A 22,815-nucleotide genomic window follows, 5' to 3' on the forward strand; every position below is an offset into this window, starting at 1 on the left:
GTTCAATCATCCCAACACCAAAGATGTCTAATTAATTCACTAGTGTGCTGGAACCTTTTTCATATATATAACCACTGCAGCTATTAATCCCAGTGCTACATATCTCCCCTCCAGTACTTTGCCAGTGACTTTGTCACATATTCCCCCCTCTACCCAAAGCCGTAGGTTTGTGGCACCTTCAGTCGCCAAATAGGGAAGTCTAAACTGGCACCTGGGTTACTATGCAGTTTCCCAGGCCTGTGTTCTCATGAAAGATGAAGTCCTGTAGTCCTGAGTTTCAACTCTTCGAACGCCCTCTCTTCTTCCAACAATGTAGCCCAGGTATTTTCCCTTCTTTTTCCCGATGGCATACTTCTTTGGGTTTATGGAAACCTCCCTTTCCTCAGCACATCCTGAATGGCCTGGACCTTCTGCACATGACTTCCCCAATCTGGGCTGAATATCACAATTTCATCGAGGTAAGCTGTGGCATACTTTTTGTGAGGGGCTAAGATCCTGTCTATGGCCCTCCGGAAGGTAACTGGGTCTCTTTGCAGGCCCAGTGGGCTTCTGGTATACAGGAAGCAACCATTAGATGTAAAAGAGGTCGTCTTCTTCTTGGCACTTTGAGAGAAGAGGATTTGCCAGTAACCTTTCATTAGGTCCAGGGAGGTGATGTATCTGGCTCGGAAGGGAGTGCACGAACCAGTCCAGTACAACTCGCTCCACCATCTGCGCTGGAGTAGAGGACTCCGGCTGTAACCACTTTTGGATGAGGTGAAGCAGATGAAACATTTGGAAGCAAGGGAGTTTGTCACGGTGATATGCCCAGCGGTGGACCCGTTGTACCCTGACAGACCTTGTCACCCCCAAGCCTGCCAAAATTTCTGTTTTCTATTTTTCTTATTCTTTGGTGTCCTGTAAAGTTTGTTTGGCTCCCTCGTTAAGTATGGCTCCAGGACTTCCACCCACTGATCTGGCGGGAGTTTCTCTCTATCGGCGACCCTTTCAAAAATGGTTAAAAAGGACTCTTTGTCATCACCTGGGATCATTTTCTGCAAGGCTCTCCTTACCTTCGGACAGAGAAATCATCAGCTAACATTGGAGTCGGAGCCGCTGCAGTTCCACGAACCGCCTCTGTGAGTAAATCAATCTGCTGCCCCTGTTGTCGCCTCTGTTGCTGGTACTGCTGCAGCTATTACATAAGTAGCTTACTTGTCTCCTGTTGTGCCAGCTGCTGCAGCTGCTCCCGATGCTGCTGCTGTTCCCGGTGCTGCTGCAGCTGTTGCAGATGCTGCTGGTGTTGGCTTTGGACCAGGTGCTTGATCAGCTCCTCCATTTTGTCTGATCGCTGTTCAATGCTCATAGCCACCTTCACCCAGGACATGCAGTCTGTCCACAGCCGTCATACTTGCTTCCTAGGAGGGATCTTGCACTTATTTCTAGCACCAACTGGTAGATCAACTCACTCGGCTTCTTAAAAAGGCAGACACAGGAACCGTTTCTATTTAAAGTGGGGCTGATTTATTGTAGTCCTCCTAAACCATGTCACCAGAAAATGTAAATACAGCCTTTGTCCGGCAGTAGGTAAAACATAAAATAACAAGTCCATACACTAGTGCTGGTTAGCCCACCTGGCTTAGTCTAGCTTCCATGTCCTTTAACAAAGGGATTCACACCAAGAGACCTGCAATCTCCATACATCCAGCATGTGTGAAACAAACAGCTCAGAGCTTTCATGTCCAGGCCCTCTCCCATACCAAGTGCTCTGAAAGGCTGTGAATTTTAACCTCTGACCGCCTCCCTTTCTATAGGTGTTCAATCATCCCAGCACCAAAGATGTCTGATTAACCCACTCGTGTGCTGGAACCTTTTTCCTATGTATAACCACTGCAGCAATTAATAGTGATTGTCTTATACACCTGTTTGGGCATAGAAAACATGTATAACAGTGTAGCCTCTGGTGACCTATGTACTGATACTTCTGTCATCTCCTTAATAACTCTGGTTACCTCATCCCAGAAAGCTCCTAGAGCCGGGCAAGACCACCATATATGTGACCTCACCTCCCCACGCACCTCATAACGTCAACATAGACTAGATATCTCAGGAAACCATTTATGCAAAGTGGGCACCCGGTACCACCTTGAAACAATTTTATAGCTTGTTTCTTGTAATTTAGTGGCCATAACCGATTTATAGGAGTGGAAAAGGCATTTATCCCACTGATCTTTCGTAAATGTTCTTATGAGCAGTCTCTCAAGCCTTGCAAAATGGAGGAAGGTTTTCCAGATCTGGGTTTGTCAACAATTTGTAGATATTCAAGATGGCATGCAGACGGCACAGAGGGGCGGCACACAACATTTCTAAAGGGGATAATGGGCGGACAGATTCCGGACTAGTGTCCAGTGAAGCATAATAGTGTTGAAGTTGTATGTATTCAAAATTATAATGTATCATATGAGGACCGTCACCTGGGATAGTATACATAAGGACATCTTTTTGGAGCCGGCTAGGAGGGAATTTGCGGAAGCGTCAGGTGGAAACCTAGAGTGATCAGGCATCAATCAAAATACCCGTCATATTTGGTGTGTATATATAGTCTTCAATCTCTGCCTGACGCTGTATGATACCTAAATATTATGTGCCACGAGGGGCCAAGTCCATGGAAAGAGGATGCCGACACCGAGCAAATATCGTGTGCAATGCGGACCCAAAATATTGACTTAATGCAATGCAACATATCGAGGATCGTTGCATGGACTAATGCTAGTTAATATCGACGACAATTGGGTAAACCAACACCACCAGCATCTTTTGGACAGGATATATCATACTGGATTCTTGGATGACTTGATTGCCAAACAAAACAACATTGAATTTTAACCCAAAAATAGGAAGGTATATACACCAGGATGGATTGCAGCAGGTACAGCAGCCTAGGTAGGACTGTCATCTTAAGAACATTGACTCTGCCAAACTAGGAGAATTCTCTCCAGTTCCAGGAGTTAAGATCCAACGCTAATCGGGAGAAAAACAATTAAAAGTTGAGAGAGAATAGCCTAGAGATCGGAGGGAACATCCTTGCACAGATAGTTTATATTGTTACTTGGGGGCTATTTAATGGGGAAGTTGGACTTCAGAGTGTTCATTGATTGTTGGCGTAGAAAGACATTCAATGCTTTAGATTTGTCAATATTTTTCATGAAGTTGGACTATGTCTCGGAACACATGAATTCAATCAGAGAGGGGACAAATATATACTGTATATGTGGATTGGTAATATAGATCAGGAGATCATCAGCAAATGATGAACATTTCTATTCTCTCCCTGCAATCTTGATTTCATGTATGGTTGGCGCATATGTCTTAAAAAAGATTTTCCATAATTGGTATATAGAGTAGGGGGGATAAAGGACAGCTTTGTCAGGTGACTTTATTTATGGAAACGGGTCTGATAATGAACCATTATTTTTTAGTGTGACCATCGGTGACTGAGCAAGTATTTTAGACAGAAATATTGGCTCTAGAATAATATGGTCAAGAGTTTGTGAGAGGGAAGGCCAGGAAATACTGTTAAAAACTTTTTCGGCATCCAAAGACAGAATCATGAGGAGAGTTTTATATGAGTTTGCAAACCCCTTCACGACCTAGGTACGTCATAGGTCATGTCCCTGCATTCCATGGGGGCTCCAGTGCTGAGCCCTCATGTTTTCAGGCATATGACAGCTGATCTGACCCGCGATCCACCCGCGACTGTTAACATGTTAAATGCCGCTGTCAATCTCTGACAGCGGCATTTAACATGGCCTTGCCGAAAGCTCGTCACTAATTCCGCCCATCAGTGTGCCTGTCACATGATCACAGAGGGGCCGACCCCTGTTGTTGTCATTGCTGATCTGAGCTTATAGCAGATGATCAATTCTGATGTGTAGCACAAGCGATCAGACAATCGCAGCTTCTTGTCTCCTAAGGAGACTATTGAAGCAAACAAAAAGTAGAAAAAAGTTTTAAAAAATATTAACAAAATAGTTCATATCACCCCCTTTTGCCCCATTCAGAAAAAAAAAACATAAAAAATACACCCATTTGGTATCGCCAAGTTCATAAACTCCCGATCTATGAAAATATAAAAAGAATTAGTCAGATCGGTAAGGAGCGTAATGAGAAAAAAAGTCAAAACGCCAGAATTATGCTTTTTTGATCACCACAACATTGCAATAAAATGCTATAATAGGCGATCAAAACATTGTATCTACCCCAAAATGGTATAAATAAAAAATGCCAGCTCGGTGTGCAACAAAATAAGCCCTCATAAACACCAGATTCCAAAAAATGGAGACACTACGGGTTTCTGAAAATGGCGCCATTTGTTTTTATTTAATTGAACTCGTAATGACGTGAAGAATCATTAATGGCAGTTTTAGCATTTAGTGAACATGGTAAACCAAACCTCAAAAAAACAATTGTGGAATTGCACTTTTTTGCAATTTCACCACATTTTGAATTTTTTTTCTGTTTTCCAGCACAAGTAAAAGCAATGGTGTGGTTCAAAAGTACAACTCGTCCCGCAAAAAAGCCTTCACTTGACCATATTGCCGGAAAAATAAAAAACTTATGGATCTGGGTAGAAGGGGAGCAAAAAAAAGGAAAATCCCAAGGCCGTGAAGGGGTTAATGATGTCAAAGGTGTTGTCATGTGCCTCTCTACCCGGGACAAAGCCCACCTCATCAGGATGAATTAAGTTTAAAAGATAGGGGTTCTATCTGTTATCAAGTAATTTAGCGTACATGTTCAAGCCAACATTTAAATGGGGAATGTGATGGTAGCTTTGCAGGTTTGGGGATCCTTTTCTGGTTTAGGAATAACTGTGATATGTGCGGTTGTGAAGTAACATGGGAATGGGGTGGAATCTGAGATGTAGTGAAAGGCTTTTATCATCAGGGGATTAGTTGCTCGGAAAAGGATTTATAAAATTTAGACGTGAGACCATCTGGGCCTGGAGTTTTGTTTCTGGGTATGTCTCCTATTAATTTTGGCAGTTCTTGGGGAGTAAAGGGGTCTTCTAGATCTTTTATCGCCTCATCTGACAAAAGGAGAGGTCATAGAAGTGGGGGATTCTGAACCAAAGGGTGTGATAGGTAATGTATATAATTTGGAATAGTATAATTGAAAGAAACTAGTAATCTCTGGGGATTGTATTTACTAAAGGATCTTTTGAATGTTTGATGCAAGGAATATTGTTTTGAGCAATTTTTGACTTCAGGGCTCTGGCTAACATCCTCCCAGATTTGTTTCCGAATTCATAGAATTTGCTATAGCCCAGTTGAAGTAAGTGCCAAAGGGAGATCTAGATATCTATCTGTTTGGCTTCCATTCTGGCTTTAAGAAGGTCGTTAAGTGTTGTCATGAAAAGTGCCTATTTGTAGATAATTTCTAGTCTAGTGACATTCTGGAGGGCTGTTTTTTAAGCCTGTGCCTTTCTCTTTCTGTTGTTGTTGATTCTTGCACCATGTTTGATGAACACCGCCTCTTAGGACATATTTAAGAGCGTCCCATTCAATTGTGGTGGCTGTATTTTCGGATGAATGATCTGCGACATTGTCATTTTGTATGTCAGATTAGCATAGCATAGTGTATCTAGTAGTAAAGACTCATGGAGCAGCCAGGACCATACTGTTTGGTGAGAGAGGGCACTTTAAGGGAACAGAACACTGGGGCATGGTTTGACCAGGGAACATTTCCATTGCTAGTATGTTAAAACCAGGGCAGGCCACTGTGATGAACAAAAATATAGTCCAGTCTGCTATATAAGTCCTGAGGGTTAGAATAGAAACTGTATTCCTTATCCGAAGGATGTTGGAGTCTCCAAGTGTCATACAGTTGTATTTACAACAGCTCTTTTTTATACTTTTTATGACTGTATAAGAAAGATGGGATCTACACTTGGAGTTGTCTTTCTGGTCAAGTCATCACAGTGCAGTGCCGTCTCTTTTATCAATGGACGTGCGGTATCAATCAGCTTAGAAATAAAATTAGCCTGGTCTTGATTTGAGGCATTGTAAATATTTGGACGTCAATGGATAGCGAAAGAATAATATATCTCGCCGCAGAATCTATTGTGCAGACAATAATTTGGTGTGTCAAGGATTTATGGATTGGAATTGCTACCCCCTTGGAGCGTGCGACTGGATTATGGGCAAAGTTCCATTTATTATAATGTTTGTGTTTGATCGTTGGTGAGTAGTGTTGAGCGAACATGCTCGGTACTCGCCCGAGCATCACGCTACTCAGGATGTTCGGCGAGCACCGAGCATTTCCGGGTTACTTGGGCGGGAGCTCGGGTCTCCGCCCTGCATGTTTGGCGCTCTTTACAGAGGCAATGAACTTGCAGGGATTGCCAGCCAGTCACTGTAATGCCGCAGCCATGTTGGTTGTGGGCATTACATTGATTGGCTGGCGCACAGCGTCATCTCGAGTATTTAAAACCGGGCGCCGCCATCTTGGACACAGACGGCTGGGATCAGACAGTGTAGGGACAGCGCTGCTGATTTAGGGAGAGATATATACTGCGAAATAGTTAGTTTAGGGTCTGTAAAGGCTGCCAGATCAAACAAGCAGTCCTTCTCAGGACTAATAACGCAGTGGTTATACCAGCAAACGCTGGATTACAGTCCTGTGTGCTCCTGTTGCAGAAATTGCTGGACTTAGCTCCAGGTCTCGGGGGCCAGGAAAAATCCTTTTTTTTTTCATCTAAATCCTCTTTTTTTTTTCCTCCTTCACACTGTACAAATACCCTTCTTATTAACCTTTTGTTCCCCCTCCCCTCCCCCCCCCCCAAAAAAAAGTGTGTCTGTGACAGTTCAGACACAAATATATCTGTTGAAAATAGTCTGGTGTAGGCCAGAGAAACAGAAGTGTGGTTTTGCAGTTCCACGGTTCAAACCTCTGTATTATCCACTTTTGGGCCATTTGTATCTAAAAAAACAGTTTGAGTGTGTCGCTCACTCTTCAGACGCAAATATATATATTTAAAAAAGTCTGGTATACACCAGTAAATTATAACTGTTTTGCCATTCCACGGTAAAAAATCTCTATTATCCAGCTTTTGTTATTTTTTCCGTAAAGAAAAACAGTAATAGTTTCTCCCTGATTGTTCAGATTGTTTAAAAGAGTCGGGTGTAGGCCAGAGAAATAGAACTGTGGTTTTCCTCTTCCACGGTTCTAATCTACTTTCTATTACCCTTTTTCCATTGATAGTGCGAATGTAAGCTATTTTACTTCCTTTACAATGGGCAAGGCGTGTGGCAAGGGACGTGGAACTGGACGTTCTGGTGATGGTGCGTTCAGAGGACGGGGCCGTGGCCAAGGTGAAAATGTGCCACAACCAACAGCCACATCTTCTCGCTCCCACTTCTTGACCGAATTACTAGGGAAGCACAGAACAACACCAGTATTGCGAACTGATCAGTGTGAACAGGTTATTAATTGGATAGCAGATAATACTTCCAGTTACCTGGGCACCACCACCTCCGGTCTGTCTTCCACACGGTCAAATCTTAGTAGCCGTGAGTCTCGAAATCATACTCCTCCTCACCCTGATGCTCCTTCCTCCCACCATGCTGAGTGGCGTCAGACAGCAACTGATCCCACACTTGGACACTCTGAAGAGCTGTTCACTGGTCCATTTCCAGATTTGTGCCCCTCGCCTGCTCCGTTTGAAGTGGTGGTAGAGGAGATCCCATGTAGCGATGCCCAAATATTTGAACAGCCACGGCCACAGGAAGTCGACGCTGGCAATTTGTCGCAAGAGGTGGACGATGACGAGACACAATTGCCAGGAAGTGAGGAGGAGGATCGTGGTGCGCAAGTGGAAGAGGAGGAGGTGGTGGATGATCTAGTAACTGACCCAACGTGGCAGGAGGACATGCAGAGCGAGGCCAGCAGCACACAGGGTGAGGGAGGCAGAATACCCCAACAGGCAGGAAGAAGCAGTGTGGTGGCCGCACACAGAAGGCAGGCAACAGATCCCCGTAACACCAACACGAGGGACGTTGCCAGTACAACCTGTAGGTCTTCCAGAGTCTGGAATTTTTTTAAAGACTCTGCTGATAACCCCAAAAAGGCCATTTGTACCACCTGCCATGCCAGCATCAGCAGGGGTGACAAAACTACCAGCCTGACCACCACCAGCATGATCAGGCACATGGCAGCAAAGCACCCGACTTTGTGGGGCAAACCCCAGGGTCCACGACCAGTGTCAGCGGGTGTCACCACTGCTTCTTCCGCTGTTGTGCGTGCAATTGAACCCCCTGTTGTGTGTGCAAGGCAATCCCCTGTCCATACTGCATGCAAAGATGCCCCCTCCTCTCAGTCTTCACTTGTTATGGCAGTTTCTCAAGAAACAGCGTCAACGTCCACGTCCCACCCCAGCGTTCAATTGTCCATAACCCAGACCTTTGAACGAAAGCGGAAATTTGCAGCTAACGCCCCACAGGCCACAGTCCTAAATTCGCACATTTCACGACTGCTTGCGTTGGAAATGCTGCCTTTTAGGCTGGTGGAGACGGAATCCTTCCACAACCTTATGGCGGTGGCCTCCATCGGTACTCGGTCCCCAGCCGACACTATTTTGCCCGGTGTGCCATCCCTGCACTACACAAGCACGTGTCCCAAAGCATCGGCCGTGCCCTCAACAACGCAGTTACTGTGAGAGTCCACCTGACAGCGGACACGTGAACAAGTGCTTGTGGCCAGGGACGGTACATCTCCCTGACGGAACACTGGGTAAACATAGTGGAAGCCGGGACCCAGTCGGACCTTGGGACGGAATACATCCTCCCCACACCGAGGATTGCTTGCCCTATGTCAGTCAGAGTTGACCCCACAGTGTACAGCTCCTGCGCATCATCTTCTTCCTCCTCCTCATGTTCAGCCTCCATCTCAGATATCACCACATCAGTTACAAGCTGGAAGCACTGCCGTACTGCTTCCGCCAAGCGACAACAGGCTGTGCTGAAACTCATAAGCTTAGGTGAGAAATCTCACACTGCTTGTGAGTTGTGGACAGCTGTGAAAGAGCAGGCAGATCTGTGGCTGAGACCGCTGAACCTACATCCAGGCATGGTCGTGTGTGACAATGGCCGTAACCTGGTGGCGGCTCTGAGGCGAGGCGAGATCACACACGTACCATGCCTGGCTCATGTGCTTAACCTCATGGTTCAGCGGTTTCTTAAATCATACCCCGAATTGCCAGATCTGCTCGTCAAAGTACGCCGCCTGTCAGCTCATTTTCGCAAGTCAGCTTCAGCTTCCGCCGCCCTTGCTGTGTTGCAGAAGCGTTTGCATCTTCTGTCACACCGACTGGTGTGTGATGTCCCCACACATTGGAACTCTACCCTCCACATGTTGCAAAGGATTTCTGAGCAGAAGAGAGCAGTTGTGGAGTACCAGCTGCAACAAGGCCGTCGATATTCAGGTCAGACTCCACACATAAGACCTCAAGAGTGGACCTGGATGTCTGACATATGTACCATCTTGACAAACTTTGAAGAGTCCACCAAGATGGTGAGTGGCGATGACGCCATCATTAGCGTCAGCATTCCACTTGTCTGTCTTTTGCAACGCTCTCTGCAGAGAACTCAAGAGGAGGCATTGCAGCCAGAGTATGATAAGATGGATCAAGAAGCCGTAGCGGTCGATTACACACAGCCCAACCTCATCTCATCCCAATGTGCATTGGGGGACAATGAGGGAGAGGAGGAGGAGGAAGAACAGGAGCTTGTATCATGTGCTGTAGACGGTAGTACCTGTACAACTGTCATACAGTCGGTTCAGCGTGGGTGGCCTGAGGACAGGGGGAAGGAGGAGGAGGAGAGCATGGTCAGTCGTCATCTTGGTGAGGACACGGAAGTCTTGCCCGTTACCAGTCTGGCATTCATGACTGACTTTATGTTACGCTGCCTTAACCGTGACCCTCGCGTTGTCAAAATGTTGGGTGACAGTCATTACTGGTTGGTGACACTTTTAGACCCCTGCTACAAGGAGAACTTTCACTCTCTTATTCCTGAGGGGGAGACGTCTACAAAAATGGGGCAGTACCAGAAGGCCCTTGCTGCAGAACTGTTAAAAAAATTCCCATCTGAACACGCTAGCGGCAGAGGTCACAGTTCGTTGCCCAACCAAGGCATACGTGCGAGAGAGACGCAACTCCAATCCAGCAGAGGCAGGGGAACACTGTCAACGTTCTGGGACAGTTTTCTCAGACCCTCCCTTCGGACAGACCCTGAGGCGCGGGGTACTCTCACAAGGAGTGAAAAGATGGTGAGGGAGTACCTGCCGACCGTACCAGCGTCCTCCGTGATTCCTCTGTGCCTTTTAATTATTGGGTATCCAAGCTGGACACTTGGAATGAACTCGCTCTGTACGCCTTGGAGGTCCTGGCCTGCCCTGCCGCTAGCGTGTTATCGGAGCGTGTTTTTAGTGCCACTGGGGGAATTATAACTGATAAGCGCACTCGCCTGTCAACTGACAATGCTGACAAGCTAACCCTTATCAAAATGAACAAGGGCTGGATTGGGCCAGACTTCTCATCACCACAAAATGACAGCAGAATAACATAATGTCAAATCCACTGTGTTATTTTGGGAGGCGTATTCACATGCTCCGCTTCACACCTACACATGAGTATACGCTTCCTCATTTTGGCTGTTTTATGTTCTTCTCCTTATCCCCAGCCTCCACCACCACTATACCACCAGGGTGACCGTGGTCCATGTTGCCAATATTGAAAGTTCCTCCGTCCTTATTTTTGTCAGCTTTTGCTTGGAAGGCATAAGCAAAGACTGTGGGAGACCCACTCCCCAATAATGGGAATAATATTTTCAAGATGCTGTACTGTATGGCTCTTGTAAGGGGCATTAAAACCGTCTTGTTAAGCTACTGCGACCTCCACCACTTTACCAAGGGGCAATAAAACCGTCTTGTTAAGCTACTGTGACCTCCACCACTATTCCAAGGGGCATTAAAACCGTCTTGTTAAGCTACTGCGACCTCCACCACTATTCCAAGGGGCATTAAAACCGTCTTGTTAAGCTACTGTGACCTCCACCACTATTCCAAGGGGCATTAAAACCGTCTTGTTAAGCTACTGTGACCTCCACCACTTTTCCAAGGGGCATTAAAACTGTCTTGTTAAGCTACTGTGACCTCCACCACTTTTCCATGGGGCATTAAAACCGTCTTGTTAAGCTACTGGGACCTCCATGTCTCTTCCGAGGGGCATTAAAACTGTCTTGTTAAGCTACTGGGACCTCCACGTCTCTTCTGAGGGGCATTAACAGCGTCTTGTTAAACTACTCTGAACTCCACAGCTCTTCCAAGGGGCATTGAAATGTTGTTTTTAATTAACTCTAACCTCCACGACTCTTTGAACGGGCATTGCATTTCCTCCTAATTTTTGGCAGCTTTTGATTGGAAGGCATAAGCAAAGACTATGGGAGACCCACTCCCCAATAATGGGAATAATGTTTGTAATATGCTGTACTGCATGGCTCTTGTAAGGGGCATTGCAAGTTCCTCTGTCCTAATTTTTGGCAGCTTTTGCTTGGAAGGCATAAGCAAAGACTATGGGAGACCCACTCCCCATTAATGGGAATAATGTTTTTAGGATGCTGTACTGTATGGCTCTTGTAAGGGGCATTAAAACCGTCTTGTTAAGCTACTGGGACCTCCACGTCTCTTCCAAGGGGCATTCAAACCATCTTGTTAAGCTACTGGGACCTCCACGTCTCTTCCGAGGGGCACTAAAACCGTCTTGTTAAGCTACTGTGACCTCCACGTCTCTTTCGAGGGGCATTAAAACCGTCTTGTTAAGCTACTGTGACCTCCACGTCTCTTCCGAGGGGCATTAAAACCGTCTTGTTAAGCTACTGTGACCTCCACGTCTCTTCCGAGGGGCATTAAAACCGTCTTGTTAAGCTACTGTGACCTCCACCACTTTTCCAAGGGGCATTAAAACCGTCTTGTTAAGCTACTGCGACCTCCACGTCTCTTCCGAGAGGCATTAAAAGCGTCTTGTTAAACCACTCTGAACTCCACAGCTCTTCCAAGGGGCATTGAAATGTTGTTTTTAATTAACTCTAACCTCCATGACTCTTCGAACGGGCATTGCATTTCCTCCTAATTTTTGGCAGCTTTTGCTTGGAAGGCATAAGCAAAGACTATGGGAGACCCACTCCCCAATAATGGGAATAATGTTTGTAATATGCTGTACTGAATGGCTCTAGTAATGGGCATTGCAAGTTCCTCCGTCCTAATTTTTGGCAGCTTTTGCTTGGAAGGCATAAGCAAAGACTATGGGAGACCCACTCCCCAATAATGGGAATAATGTTTTTAAGATGCTGTACTGTATGGCTCTTGTAAGGGGCATTAAAACCGTCTTGTTAAGCTACTGGGACCTCCACGTCTCTTCCGAGGGGCATTAAAAACGTCTTGTTAAGCTACTATGACCTCCACGTCTCTTCCAAGGGGAATGCAAACCGTCTTGTTAAGCTACTGAGACCACCACGTCTCTTCCGAGGGGCATTAAAACCATCTTGTTAAGCTACTGTGACCTCCACGTCTCTTCTGAGGGGTATTAAAAACGTCTTAAGCTACTGTGACTTCCACATCTCTTCAAAGGGGCATTAAAAGCTTCTTCTTAAACCTCTCTGAACTCCACAGCTCTTTCAAGGGGCATTGAAATGTTGTTTTTAATTACCTCTAACCTCCACGACTATTCCAACGGGCATTGCATTTCCTCCTAATTTTAGTCAGCTTTTGCTTTTCAATGCAAAGGTGAAAACTAAGGGAGACCCACTCCTCAATAATGGGTAGAAGGTTTTTAGTACGCTGTAATCCACGTCTGTTTCAAGGGGCATTGCAGTTCCTCATAATTTTTGGAAAGCCTTCCATTCACTGCTTAGGCCAACAGTGTACAGGAGACCTAGTTGCTATAAATGGAAAAAATGGTTTAGTTAAGGCCCTCTGACCTCCATGTCACTTCCAAGGGGCATTGGAGTGCCTCGAAATTTTTGGTAGGCATTGCACTCACTGTATGCCCTATAACTGTGTAGCCGAACCGCTCCTTTTGTTACAGAAACATATCCTACAAGACATGTGGTTGACTGGCCTGATATTGATGTGAATGGTCCCTGTTCCTCCTGCTCTTTCTCCTTTGCCACCACCTCATCCATCATTCATCACCTGAAGCTTTGTTTTAACGGGAGTCATAGAACTGGGATAGTAGCAGGAAAACATCCAGCAATCCTCGGAGGAGGTAGGATATGCGCCAAAACGCTGACCACCTCAGGCCTAGCCACTACTACATACATGCGCTTGCATTTCAAGAAAACAAAGCAGATGCTAACTTCTATCATCATCATCATGCTCCTCACCTTGGCACTCTCAACTCCCCTGATGGAGAAGCCAGGGCCCACCGGAGGAGTCTGGTTCTCTGGTGGGCTCGTCCAATGCTGCCCTAAAGCAGGCCAGGCTAAGAAAAGTGTGTGGGAAAGTGACAGGAGAAATAGGGGCGGCTGGGGACCGTTTATGGACACCCGGCCGCCCCCAGGTGGCTGGGGACCGTGTGTGGACACCCACACACATGGACTGAGTATGGATACCTCGCTGCCAAAGCAGCCATGAAGTAGTGGCCAGCTTTGGCCTCCTCCAAACTAAGGCCCCATTTCAAGTGCAAGCTAGCAGTATAGTATTGCAGCCTGCGGGTGGGTGGGTGGTTGGCTGCATATTTGCGCTTGCATTGCAAGGAATGGGGGAGGTAGAATTGAACACTGCCCTGGGACAAGCACGGGGATAGTTGCAAGTCTGCATCTTCTGATGCGGCAAGGATGACTTCTGATGGGCACACTTTTAGGCAGTGACCTGGGTGTCAGAGATGCTTCCAGGGGTCTTCCCCATGCTGTTCCCATGTCTTTTCAACACTGTATGCATGTGTCACACAGCACATGGTCAGATAAGGTTGTAAAATGTAAAAATGACATTTCCCAGTGAATGCATTTGTCACGGTTGAAAGCGCAAAAACGCATAACAAATGCTACTTGTGAACATAGCCCAAGGTGTGGAGGAGTATTTTTTTTTGGGGGGGTTATGTATTTTACCTTATACACAAGTCTTTACCCTGGAATGGAACTTCCTTAACATATTTCACAGGAAAGCAGTTTCAGTTTCGTTTTTGAACGTTTTATGGTGAGCCCTTAAAAGTGGCTTAATACCTCTGACCACGTTGTTGACAGCAGTGACCTGGGGGTCAGAAATGCTTCTTGGGGTGATCCCCATGCTGTCCCCATGTCATTTGAGCACTGTCACTATCGTTTTGGGCACTTGTTAGGCTTTTAAAAGACTGCCGGGGGTGCCACCGCAAAAATGCTCGTGTCTCCCATAGACTAACATTGGGCTCGTTGCTCGGGTCGAGCACCCGAGTATCACGGCGAGCTTGGCCCGAGCTTCGAGCACCCGAGCATTTTAGTGCTCGCTCAACACTATTGGTGAGTAATTGGATTTTAAATGTTTCATTTTTCTGGAAGCAGATAATGTGTACTTTGTGCCAATGAAAATGATGAAAGATCTGTGCTCATTTTTCAGTGGTATTGAGTATATTTGTGTTGAAAGAAGCAATGCTTAATTCCACCATTTATGTTTGATCAGGAATTCTTCGCATAGGATTCAGATGAGAAGCAATCAGGCTACTTGGTCCACTTGATCAAAGTGAGATTAAAAGAAAGAAGTTAGAAAGGACATAAACCAAATAGAGAAAATGGAAAACAAAAGCAGAAGCTTAGCCTCTGCAATAGGAATTAGAGAATGAGAATCACATTTAAGGAGCTTGTGTGTCTATAATGGGCACAAAAGAGACTCCCAACCTACTTGGGGAAGAGAAAGGGTAGTCATGTCACGAAACAGCTCCATTGGAAATGAGAAATATGTACTAATAGTAACATGGACCGGCATCCTAGGAGAAGTGTAATAATCTAGAAAACAATAAACAGCCTCGGGCGGGCGGCAGTATTATAGGTAATGATCGAATCGCATTGACCAGAACCTCGGTCAACAGTGGGGATTCTCCGATCCTGAAAATAAGAGAACTGGCCATATTGGAACAATCACCAACTTTAGTAAGCTGTATATATATATGGGTCAATGGGAACATATATTGTGACTGCCACAACCCAATAGAGGGAATTGTTAAGAAGTGTATGTGGCTCCATGCACCAGAACTGAGATACAGTTATTGAATGGTAAAGCAACAATCTGATTGCTCCATGTTCCACCATTATATGTAACTGTATCTATGGCCGGAGGGTGCAAATACTATTGGAATTGAGACACCGGGCAGGGTCGTCCAGCACTAGGCCCCCGTTCAAACCCCTGGCTCATAAGCTCCATATTGGCCACATGCCGACATAGGCAGTATGTCATCGGATGAGACCAGTCGAGAAACAAAGAGTTGTTTTAACATTTGTTTTGATCATTTACAGTAGCATCTCACAACGTCTGATGTCAGATCATGTGAATCAGAGAGGCGTAGGATAACCCATTTTCAAACTTATTACCAATCATTACTAGAAATGTGCTTAGAAAACTTTGTGTTTTGAACTAGATTCATTTATTTAACTGTTAAAATCTTTCCTTGATCCTATGGAATTGAGGGAGAGCTGTTATTTGTATAAATAGTGAAAAATTACCTAGTACATAGTATGGTTGAGAGGTGGTGATTCAGAATGTAAATTTGATTTACATGAGAAATTCTTCACCCTGAGAGCTGATAGGACAGGCGCTAATTTTAATTTGACAACTGAGCATTCTATAAGGTTCCCCGGCCCTTTTCCATTTGTGCGTTTTAAACTTTTATTAGCATGTGTCACGGGTGTGCCAGTTGTGAGAGTCATTCTGTATCCGGCTGTAGTACATAATTTTGCTTGGCTCTGCAGGCGCCTTCTTGATGTTTTCATCTCAGTAGTGTAGTGATATCCTTCTCTCTCTAGGACCTAGCAGTGACCTACACCTTCTGCTGCTGATTGACACACCCTTGCTGGATGTTTAAATACCTTCAGTCTCTCCAGAGAGGTGCCGGTGATAGCTCTATTTTCCTTGGTCCAGGCTTGAAATACTAGTAGTTGACTAGCGTCTTCTTGGAGTTCTCTTGGAGGATAGTTGGCATGATCTCTCTGGTGTCTTTTCAATCTAAGTGTATTCCCTTGTTTGTTTAACTGTTTTGTCTTTAGTTGTAGTGGGGACTGACTAGTTTTCATCCTGTCCCGCCCCATCTAGGGCCTATCGCTAGGGGCAGTCAGGGGTTAGGTTTCCTGCTCGACGATAGGTGCAGAACCTATTTAGGGACGTTAGGGGAGTCAGGGTGTCTTCAGATCTGCCTAGGGTTCTCCACTCCCCCCTTCCCTAGGGTTTGGGCTTCCTTCCCCTATTCCCGTTGTTGTGCACTTAGTATTTCCATCACCTTGCATGACAGCAGGCTAAGAATATTACATGGAGTGTGCCTTATGTTAAATGGGTTGTCCACTACTCTAACAACTCCTTCTCAATCACTATGCTTTCCCCCAAGTAAAATAATAGTTACACCCACCTCCGAGTAGTGGACAACTTCTATAAAGACAAACTCTTCTGAAGATCTTTCATATAGTCTTACACTGAGAGACATAAAAGGAGAGGCTGATTAATATACAGCAATATTTAACCCCGCCAACCCCCAAGCCAGTTTTCACCTTCATGACCAGGTCAAATTTTACAATTCTGACCAGTGTCACTTTATGAGGTAATATCTCTGGAACACTTCAACAGATCCCAGTGATTCTAGGACTGTTTTTTTGTGACATATTTTACTTCATGATAGTGGTAAAATTTGTTCGATATGACTTGCGTTTATTTGTAAAAGTATCGGAAATTTGGCGAAAATTTCGCAATTCTCAAACTTTTAATTTTTATGCATTTAAACCAGACTTACGTCACACAAGATAGTTAATAAACAACATTTCCCACATGTCTGCTTTACATCTGCATCATTTTTTAAACGTAATTTTCTCCTTCCCCCATGACGGCACCACGGAGAGAGGGGATCCGCCCTTCAAGGACAGGAAGCCTACAGATAAAAGGGCGGTACCTCTCTCCCGCATCAGTTGGTTTCCTGTCTTTGACGGGATCCTACAGTCCGGAGGAGGCATACCTGCGGGGTGCCAGAAGATGTACGTCGTGGGATGCCAGGCCCGGCCAGTCCGATCCAGGCAGCGGGAGTCCCCTGCCTCGGCTGGTGCGGTGTCCTGATGCGCCACTGCTGGGGTCATTGGGCCTTTAGGGTGTGCGGAGGAGGATCCGGACGAAGAGGCAGGGCCTGTCGGGGCCGTCGAGGACTGTGGTGGACCCCCCTGGTTGCGGAGGAGAGAGCGTGGCACGGCACGGCGGCGTGCATTTCAACTTCCGGGTCTGCCGCGCGTGCGCGCGGGGCGCCCCTGGATGACGCGGCGCCGCAATGCATGACTGGGAAGCCAGTCTGCGCAGGCGCGGGTGTCCCTCCCCCCCGCACGCGCTCTGGGCGCCCCTGAATGACGCTATGCCGCGGGCGCGGGCGTCCTCCTGCAGGTGCAGGGGAGGAGGGGGCGTCGAGTCACCACAGGCACTATGCGAGGGACTCCCAGTGCCTTAAAAGACAGCGAAGGATGCCAGTAGTTGCTCATCAGAGCTCTGGCACGCTGTGTAAAAAAAAAAAAAGTATGTGTGTGTATATATATATATAATATATATATAATGAGTGACCAGGAGCTACCTGAGGAGCAAGAGCTACCTCCTCAGTCGCCACCACCACCGCCAACCCAACGAAAGAAAAGACCGGAAGAGACGGGGCACCAGGACCGGAGCAGTGGAAGCGGGCGCTCCGGCAGATCGTCGCAGCGCAGCAAGGACTTCACCTCGGCATCTTCCAGGAGGACTCCGTCTACAAAGATGGCTCCACCTCCTGAACCGGTACCCGCTCTTCCGTCTGGTTTGGTAAGTGAGCTTCGTGAAAGTCCACTTTGTAACTAGGGGCCCTTGCTCTCTCTCTCTTTTGTCTCCTATAGGGAAAAAAGAGTACAGGGAAAACAAAAAATAGGACTTGTGCACTATGCACTGAAACCTTGCCCACTACTTGGGATAAGAGACTCTGCAGCTCCTGCATTGAGCAGACTATATGCGAGGGAACCCCGAGATTTGCCTCTGAACTTAGAGACCTGATTAAATTGCAGGTCGAAAACACCAATAAATCTTTTCAGGGGTTTATTAAGGCATCAGCTAGATCCCGACCCATCCCATCCCGAAATGCTACACCCTGGGATTTAAACTTGGTCCTTTCAGCTTTAACAGAGGCCCCCTTTGAACCCCTGTCGGAAGCATCCCTAAAAATTCTGTCCCTAAAGACAGCACTCTTGGTAGCTCTCACATCCGCACGTAGGGTTAGTGATATTCAGGCTCTTCGGCAGGCTCCCCCTTCACACAAGTCTTGGAGGATAGGGTTATTCTGAAAACCGACCCTGCCTATCTACCAAAAGTGGCATCAAGTTTTCACAGGTCCCAGGAAATCACCCTTCCTTCTTTCTGCCCTAACCCTAGGAACACGAAAGAGAAGGTCTTGCATACACTAGACGTCAGAAGATGCCTAATCCAATATCTAGAGGTGACACAAGAGTGTAGGCAGGATAGTTCTCTCTTTGTTTGCTTTCAGGGCCCTCGTAAGGGGAAGAAAGCTTCTAAGGGCACGCTGGCCAGATGAATAAGGGAGGCCATCACACTATCTTACTCCTCACGGGGAGAAGCTGGCACGGAGAAACTGAAGGCCCACTCAACAAGAGTGGTGGCAGCCTCCTGGGCGGAGAAGGCCGGTGCTACGATAGAGCAGATATGTAGAGCGGCAACCTGGTCTTCCCCCTCTACCTTCTTTAATCACTACCGGCTAGACTTGACCTCTTCTTCGGACCTTACTTTCGGGAGAAGGGTTCTGGAAGCTGTGGTCCCCCCCCCCCCCCAATGAGTCACTTCTCTGTAATTCTCTCCGTGGTGCCATCATGGGGGAAGGAGAAAGACGTAGTTACTTACCGGTAACGGGATTTCTCAGAGCCCATGACGGCACCCGTACATTCCCTCCCTTCACGTGTGGGTGTGCACACTTATTAGTTACTTGTTGTAGCCAAGTGGTGTGTCTGACGAGGTCTTAAATTGTAAAATTTCGTGTTACTAACCTGGTGGTCCTCTCATGCTCAGTAAACAACTGATGCGGGAGAGAGGTAACGCCCTTTTATCTGTAGGTTTCCTGTCCTTGAAGGGCGGATCCCCTCTCTCAGTGGTGCCGTCATGGGCTCTGCAAAATCCCGTTACCGGTAAGTAACTACGTCTTTTTTTTGTTAGGAATTTAGAAGGGTTAAAAGTTGATCAGTAATGTCTCATTTTTCCAAGAAAATTTATAAAACCATTTTTTTTAGAGACCACATCACATTTGAAGTGACTTTGGGGGAGGCCTATATGACAGAAAATACCCAAAAAAGACAACATTCTAAAAACTGCACTCATCAAAGTCCTCAAAACCACATTCAAGAACTTTATTAACCCTTCAGGTGCTTCACAGGAATTAATGCAATGGGAAAGGAAAAAATTAACATTTCACTTTTTTTCACAAAAATGTTACTTTAGCCCCTATTTTTTTGTTTTTACAACGGTAACAGGAGAAAATGGACCCCAAAATTTGTTGTGCAATTTCTCCAGAGTATGCTGATACCCCATATGTGGGGGAAAACTACTGTTTGGGCGCATGTCAGGGCTTGGAAGCGAAGGAGCACCGCTTGACTTTTTGAATACAAAAATGGCTGGAATCGAGAACAGACATCATGTCGTGTTTGGAGAGCCCTTGATGTGCCTAAACAGTGGAAATACCCCAGAATGATCCTATTTTGGAAACTAGACCACTCAAGTAATTTTATCTAGATATGTGGTGAGCATCTTGAACCCCAAGGTCCTTCACAGAAGTTTATAACATTAAGCAGAGAAAATGAGAAATCATATTTTTCAAACAAAAATGTTTGATTTTTATATGTCAGGAATTAATGTAATGTGAAAGGAAAAATGAACATTTAACTTTTTTTTCACAAAAATGTTGCTTTAGCTCCACATTTTTTATTTTCACAAGGGTAACAGGAGAAAATGCACTATACAATTTGTGCAATTTCTCCTGGGTATGCTGATACCCCATATGTGTTGGAAAACTACTTTTGGGTGCAGGCCTTGGAAGGAGCGACATTTGACTTTTTGAATGCAAAATTGGCTGGAATTGTTAGAGGACGCCATGTCTGGTTTGGAGAGCCCCTGATGTGCCTAAACAGTGGGAACCCCCACAAGTGATGCAATTTTGGAAACTAGACCCCTTGAGGGGTTTAGTTTCTAAAATGGGATCACTTGTGGGCGGTTTCCACTGTTTAGGCACATGAGGGGCTCTACAAACGCGACATTGCATCCGCTAATTATTCAAGCAAATTTTACATTCAAAAAGTCAAATTGGGCTCCTTCCCTTCGGAGCCGTGCACACAAACTGGTTTTCCCCCACTTATGGGGTATCTGCATGCTCAGGAAAAATTGCAAAACAAATTTTGTTGTCCATTTTTTTCTGTTACCCTTGCGAAATTTAAAAAAAATTGGGGTCTAAAGTAACATTTTTGTGAAAAAAAGTTAAATGTTCATTGTTTTCTTCCACATTCCAAAAATTCCTGTGAAGCATCTGAAGGGTTAATAAACTTCTTGAATGTGGTTTTGCGTACCTTGAAGGGTGCAATTTTTATAATAGTGTCACTTTTGGGTATTTTCTGTCATAAAGGCCCTTCTCACTTCAAATGTGATGTGGTCCCTAAAAAAATGGTTTTGTAAATTTAGTTGGAAAAATGAGAAATTGCTGGTCAACTTTTAACCCTTATAACTTTCTAACAAAAATAACATTTTGGTTCCAAAATTGTGCTGATGTAAAGTAGACATGTGCTAAATGTTATTTATTAACTATTTTGTGTGACATATCTCTCTGACTTTGTTGAGGGAGGGCAGCAATGACCCTTTCACGGTTGACCAAGTGAGTGTCAAATTATTATGTTACAAGGTTGATTGCGAAATTCAACAGAAAGCCAGATGGAGACAGAGCTCTGTATGGGAGGATCCGGAGAATCTCTAACCCCCGTTTATTCTACTTAGCATTATATATTATTTTGAGTTTAGCAATAGCCAACCACCATACTGCCATACTACAGGCTTAAACCAATGTTGGTACAATTATTACGGAAACACACATATGGTCATATTATCGTTAGTTCGGCACATGATGGAAAGTTACAAGGTTATACATTCCGGCTCAGACTAGTTAGATAACAGGAGCAGGGTGTTTCATAGAATGTTCTTGAGAGAAAAGGTTCTTGTGAGAAAATTGCATGTGAAGCAGGAGAAAAGAATGAAAGAATGTATGCTATGCAAGGAGTAATAATAACATGATTTTAGGAGCAAGCAACAGAAATGAAGTAACTATAAAAGTAACTATAGCATGAATATCGATATGTCCTTTACATTTCCCCCCTAACAATTATGTTATTATCAACAATAGAGGTGCTTTCCCAGGGTCATATTTTGAGCCTGAGGGACATTGGTCTTCACTCATTTAGTGCCCTTGTTACCAATTGAGGCTGTCGCGGCATGTCCATCCCTCCTTGTTCGTTGATATAATCATAAAACTCTGATCTTCAGACGTGAGGATGGTCGGGGCGAGCGGGTAAAGGTCATCATTCCCTTGCCGTCTAGGCCTTCAATGCTGGATAAATCTGGGAGATCTGTGTATAGCAGCACTGGATGTTGGTTGACAGCGTCCTCCTTGGTCTCTGAATACTGGCAGGTTTTCCTCATGCAAATTGGGATACAATAAAAGACTAGTTTTAGTAAGACATATATTAACAAGATGCAAGCAGCAATATGCAACACTCCTTGTAATATTCCAGCAATCCATCCACCAATCCCTTTAAACCAATTAGCAGGATTTAAAAAGGAGAACGTATCAGACCACCAACTGTCTTTGGTCAATTTGTTATGTTTGTTATATTCCTCCCTGAGTTTCCTAATGTCTTCCATTTTAGTCTTTAACCGTATGGTAGAGTCGGGGTCAATATAGTGGCAACAGGCTGGACCTATAACCTGACACATCCCTCCTTGAGATGCTGTCAAATAGTTCAGCACTAAGGTATGTTGATTGGTCAGTATAATAAGTTGATTCTGCACCGCAACAGTAGTATTAATTACTTCCAATACACTCCAAATCTGGTCATCTAAGTAGTCAGTGACTTCCACTAATTTGTCCCACATTTGTGTTACCATAGGGTAGAGGAAGACGGTACTGGCTATCTTATTGGGTATACTCATTCGTACTAAATGAGGTCTTCCTGATGGGCGTGGGGTGTTATCCTTGGCACTTTTATAGATGGTATGAAGAGGGATGGCTCTCGTATCTACTTTACTATGGGGAATAAGATAAGTGGCTGGTGTTAGCCGGGCCAACGTACAAGTCCCCCCTACTCTGACTGGGAGCTATTTATATGCATTATTCCCACAAACCCATACTATCATAAAACATCTCAGGATGGTTGGCGTTTGCACTGTGAAGCATGGATCCATGTTGATTTCCCTTCAAGTTTTACTGCTGTTGGGGTTGTCAGGAGCACTTGGTATGGTCCGTCATACAATGGTTCTAGTCCGTGTTTTCGAACATGCCTCTTCACATAC

Source organism: Phyllobates terribilis, unplaced genomic scaffold, assembly GCF_046119375.1.
Source record: "Phyllobates terribilis strain yellow unplaced genomic scaffold, ASM4611937v1 Scaffold_5__5_contigs__length_657084704, whole genome shotgun sequence".
Taxonomy (NCBI): domain Eukaryota; kingdom Metazoa; phylum Chordata; class Amphibia; order Anura; family Dendrobatidae; genus Phyllobates; species Phyllobates terribilis.